Raw genomic sequence first — 5,550 nt, 5'->3', positions numbered from 1 at the left:
TAGTCCTTTCAGTTTTTCAAGAAAACTTGACTTTTGTCCTAAAATATTTTGTATCTGTTTCTTTACTCACTATTTCTTAAAATTATATTTCATGTTTCTAGTTGTTAATTTAAGTTGAAAACATTGCCTATAAGTTTTCTATGAATTGCAAACACTAAATTTTGTATTATAACTTTTTATTACATCCTATTTAAACCTTATTTTGCTCGTGTAAAGGATTTGAGTTTTTTTTTTTATTTTGGGTCACACCTGGGGCTGGAGCGATAGCACAGCGGTAGGTCATTTGCCTTGCACGCAGCCAACATGGCCGACTGGAGTTCTATTCCTCCGCCCCTCTCAGAGAGCCCGGCAAGCTACCAAGAGTTCCTCGCCCACGTGGCAGAGCCTGGCAAGCTACCCGTGATGTACTCGATATGCCAAACACAGTAACAACAAGTCTCATGATGGAGACGTTACTGGGCCTGCTCGAGCAAATCGATGAACAACGGGAGGACCGTGACCGTTACCGGGTCACACCCTGTGATTCACAGGGGTCACTCCTGGCTCTGCACTCAGGAGTTACTCCTGCCGTGCTCAGGGGACCATATGAGATGCTGGGAGTTGAACCCAGGTCAGCCCTGTGCAAGGCAAATGCCCTACTCACTTTGCTATCTCTCCAGTCCCAAGAATTTTAGTTTTTTAAGTAAACTTTACATCTGATAAATCTTATAAATCTTGCTTTTTGAATCATTGTTTTCTTCTATCAATATTTCTTTCAGTTTTATACACATATTTATATTTTTCTGTGTTATAAACCTGAGATTCTCACACTAGTTAAATAAACACTTGGTGATATAGGGTAGTGCCAAAGTTAGAACCTGAGGTCTCTTATACACATGAGATGTTATCTAACACAGTCAAATCCCCAGGGCTATTTTTAAAACATTTTCATTTCCCCTTTTCTTTTCTTCAAGTGTTGGATATTCCATCTGTATTGTTGTTTCTATATAGCTTCTCATAACCAAATTATGGTAGGAAACTAGGAGATCCCTTTAAGTCACGGTTTCTTTCTCTAAATAAAATTCTATCTTCTGTGCAGGTACTTTGTCCAACAGATCAATAATTATTAACACTTGTAAAACCCTGTTGCCTAAAGTAACTTTAAAAAAAATTAAGTAAAAGATACTATTTAATGGCCGTTGATGGCCATTAATTATTTAATTAATGGGATTATTGGGATTAATTATTAATTAATGGGATTATTAATCCCATCAACGGCCAAGACTCAGAGACTATAAAACCCAGCTTCCAGAAGCACACAGCTGCATTCGTGGCCACGTGACACCTTATCATCTCATTTCTACTTTGGACAAACTGGCAGGCTACCGATTGTAACCTGCCCACACGGCAGAGTCTGGCAAACTCCCCATGGCGTACCCAATATGCCAAATACCAGAACAATGAAGGGTCTCATTCTCCTAACTCTGAAAGAGCCTTGAATATGGCACTTTTTAAAAAAATCTCAGGGCTAGGACGAAGGAGATGTTACTGGGGCCTGCTCGAGGCAATTGACGAATAACAGAATGGTTGTGATTGTGACTATTTAAATTTGGGGCTGGAGCAATAGTACAGTGGGTAGAGTGTTTGCATTGCACGCAGACGACCCGGCTTCAATTCCCAGCATCCCATATGGTCCCCTGAGCACTGCCAGGAGTAATTCCTGAGTGCAGAGCCAGGAGTAACCCCTGTAATTCCTGAGTGCAGAGCCATGAGTAACCCCTGTGCATAGCCGGGTGTGACTATTAAGATACTATTTAAATTTGCCTTGGAGTTTTAGGAAATGCAATTTTTTGCACTAATTTATTGAATCCTGCAAACATATGACACATAGAGAAACTATATATACATAATAACTTGTTTGATAGATTTTGGGGTTGAAGAAAGAAACACAAAGATTTTCTGAGTTTCTTTTCTTTATGTATCTGTGTGTATACACTTAAATATCCTTATAATTAAGGTCATTCAATTTTTACATCTTTAAGTTAAAAAAACGGGTTTCCAGGAAATAAATATATCCCCATAATAAAATAATAGAATATACTTTTTAAACACTTTTTGTTTTCATTTTGTGTCATATTTAATTGAGCACATACGGAAATGCTCAAAAGACTTGGACCACTCCCTCTAGTGTTAGGTCTTGATGTGAAGGTCTTAGGACTGAATGCTTTCTTCATTGGTGCTTGACTACCAATGAAGGTCTGCACCCAATGATGTCCAGACCTCAGACTAAGTTTCTCTCATAGACTAAGTATGTGCTGTGACGTTTGAATCATATCCCTGGTACTGAATTAAACAGTTACTGTGTTTTGTTGGTTATTGATTAGTTGATTTTTGGGGGAGTCACACTTGGTACCAATGGTGAACAACTCCAATCATAGAGCTTGGAATTCTTACCTGGAAATACTCAGGAGAATAGTCGATACTGTAAATTACCCAGTTCTTCCACACTTAAATTTGCTCCAGTTGTTTGACCTATTTCCCCAGACCCTGAAGTTAAGTTTTAAGACTATTTTTCTTTACAAAATTTTCACTATTATAAGAAACAGTGAAATTTATTTTTTCATATAAAATAAAATCCTATAATTATTTCAAGTTATTAATAACACTAGATTTATTTAGCACAATAGTACTGCTTTGAAATGGTAATACTGCAAACCACAATAAAATTTCTGGGATTAGCCATGTGCAACACAAGCAAGTTAAAATTCTCTTGCCCATATAAATCTTCATAGAAGAAGCATCTGTTCAGTTATTCTACCCATTTTCTGGATTGGGTTGATTGTGCTTTTACCTTAATAAGTTTTATGTTTGTTTTATGTGTCTTGAATATTAACTCTTTAACAGGTAAGTGATGAATAAATATTTTCTCCCAAACTGTGGGATTTTTTTCACTCTGTTTATCACTTCTTAGCACAAGGCAGAAACCTCTCAATTGATGTAATCTAATTGATATAGCTTTGCTTCCTTTTTCCAGTGGCATCAATTAAAGATGACTTCATATTAAATGTTTTGAATGGGTATTTCTATGTTTTACTCAATGTAATTTTTGGTTTGGGGACATATATGAAGATCTTTAACTCACTTTTAATTTTACTTTTCTGCATGGTGTGAAATAGGGTTCTGACTATCACTGTATCACTGTCCTCTCGTTGTTCATCGATTTTCTTGAGCAGGATCAGTATTATTGTGAGACTTGTTACTGTGTGTGGCATATTGAATATGTCACGGGTAGCTTGTCAGGCTTTGCCGTACAGGCAAGATACTCTCGGTAGCTTGCTCTCCGAGAGGGGCAGAGGAATCGAACTCGAGTCAGCTATGTTGCCTGTGTGCAAGGCAAACGCCCTATCCCCTGTGCTATCACTCCAGCCCAGGGTTCTGAGTACAGACATAATATTAAGATAATAAGAGTCACCACAAAATAATAAGAAATAGACTTGCTCATGAAACTACTTCCACTACCCAGCCGTCGCCACACTCCAGGACGCTTTCCGGACCCGCGCGGCCGCAAGCGGCCATGCGACACATCATAAGACATTAAATACCCATCTTCCGGAATTGTCGTACCATATGTGATAGGGTTCAAATATGGTAACACCTACAAGGGTGATTAGAGGTCGCCCCAAAAGCCTCTATCTTTCTCGGAAAGACTGGCAAGCTACCGAGAGTATTCCGCCCGCACGGAAGAGCCTGGCAAGCTATCTGCTGTGTATTCGATATGCCAAAACCAGTAACTACAACTGGTCTCATTCACCTGACCCTGAAGGCTTCACCGATATGGCAGTACTGAGAAGGATGAGAAAGGAAAGGCTTACAAAATCTCAAGGCCGACCTAGGCTGCCACAATGAAGGAAGACAAAAATGATCGTCTGTACTTTCAATGCACGTACGCTAGCATCAGATGCATCCATCGAGAACCTGATGGTACAAGCGCGAATGATCAAGTACGACATCATTGGTCTGACCGAGACAAGAAGCACGAATCTCACCATGACGTTTTTGACACTGGAGAAGAATTGTTCCTCGGAACATGCGATAAAAGAGGTGTTGGAGGTGTTGGTGTCCTTGTCAACACAAACTTGGCCAAGAGCATTGATTCATTCGAATGCCTAACAACCCGAATCGGACGTTTACATTTGAATAGATGTGGCTCACTGCCTGCAGTTTCTATCTTCGTTGTCTACGCACCAACATCTCATTATGATGAAAGAGAAATCGAGAAGTTCTACATGGAGCTGGAGAAGTTCTATAAAGAAGACCACACCTTCTATAAGATCATTATGGGTGATTTTAATGCCAAGATAGGACCGAGAAGATCAGCTGAAGAACTTCACATCGGGACCCATGACCTAGAATGGAACGAACAGGGTGAGAGACTGTCTGAGTTCATCATGTCGACCAAGACCATTCATGGTAACTCACAGCTCCAGAAGGCAGAATCTAAACGATGGACATGGGAGTCTCCCCGTGGACGATTCCACAACGAAATAGACCACATCATATGCAATCGACGGTTTTCTCTGACTGATGTCGCTGTTGTTCCAAAATTTCGAACGGGATCGGACCAACATCTCCTTCATGTAAAATTCTACTTCACAGAGCGGGGAGAAAGGGCTGCAAAGTTCAAAAAGAGAACTCCCAGAATGACCACCAACTGGGAACTCTTTGGCACTATTGCGGCAACATGGGAAGATGCCATTGTTGACAACATTAACGAGGAATATGATCAACTGTTTCAGCACCTCCATGAATGTGCGAGGAACGCCAAGAGAGAGATAGCCACAAAAAATCGCCTATCTTCGAAAACTCTTGAGCTAATTCGCCAGCGTGGTTTGGCGCATGCCTCAGGCAACCGCAAGCTAATGTCCGAGCTCACAAAGCAGTGCAGAGATGCGATCAAGGAAGACCTCGAAGAGAGAAGAGCAGAAGTACTGGTAGATGCGGCAGAAGCTGGGAAAAGTATTCGTAACGCCCGCCTGTCCTTCGCCAACTACAAGACCAAGATGACTGCCCTCCGACATCCTGATGGATCCATCACATCCTCCAGAACGGCAATGGAGAAGATTATCCATGACTTCTACTCAAATCTCTTCGCTAGCCATGTCCACTTGCCGACATACCAAATTCCACAGGATGGATATGTCGTTCCCAACGTTCTCCCTTCCGAAATCCAACACGCCATTTTGTCAGTAAAGAAACAAATAGCACCCGGCCCAAATAAGGTCAGACCTGAACACCTGAAGAACCTGCCGTCAGTACTCATCAATACACTGGCTAGGCTCTTCACTCGCTACCTGTCTGAATGCAAGGTTCCGCCCCTATGGAAAACCAGCAGGACCGTACTAATGTTCAAGAAGGGAGACATCCATGACATTGGCAACTATCGCCCGATCTGCCTATTGTCTGTAAGCTACAAGTTGTTCACTCGAGTCATCCTAAATAGGATTGGCAGAACACTAGATGAAGGACAACCATGCGAGCAAGCAGGGTTCCGCAAAGGATTCAGCACCATCG

At 41.3% G+C, this 5,550-nt stretch overlaps 1 pseudogene; it reads left to right on the top strand.

Moving 5' to 3' along the window:
- The first annotated feature begins 3,897 nt into the window (after window positions 1-3,897).
- Window positions 3,898-4,510, top strand: LOC130019993 (craniofacial development protein 2-like; annotated as a pseudogene).
- Window positions 4,511-5,550: the final 1,040 nt, after the last annotated feature.

Source organism: Sorex fumeus, unplaced genomic scaffold (genome assembly GCF_029834395.1).
Source record: "Sorex fumeus unplaced genomic scaffold, SorFum_2.1 ptg000010l, whole genome shotgun sequence".
Taxonomy (NCBI): Eukaryota; Metazoa; Chordata; class Mammalia; order Eulipotyphla; family Soricidae; genus Sorex; species Sorex fumeus.
The sequence above is the reverse complement of the archived record's forward strand: the minus strand, read 5'-3'. Positions and strand labels throughout refer to the sequence as shown.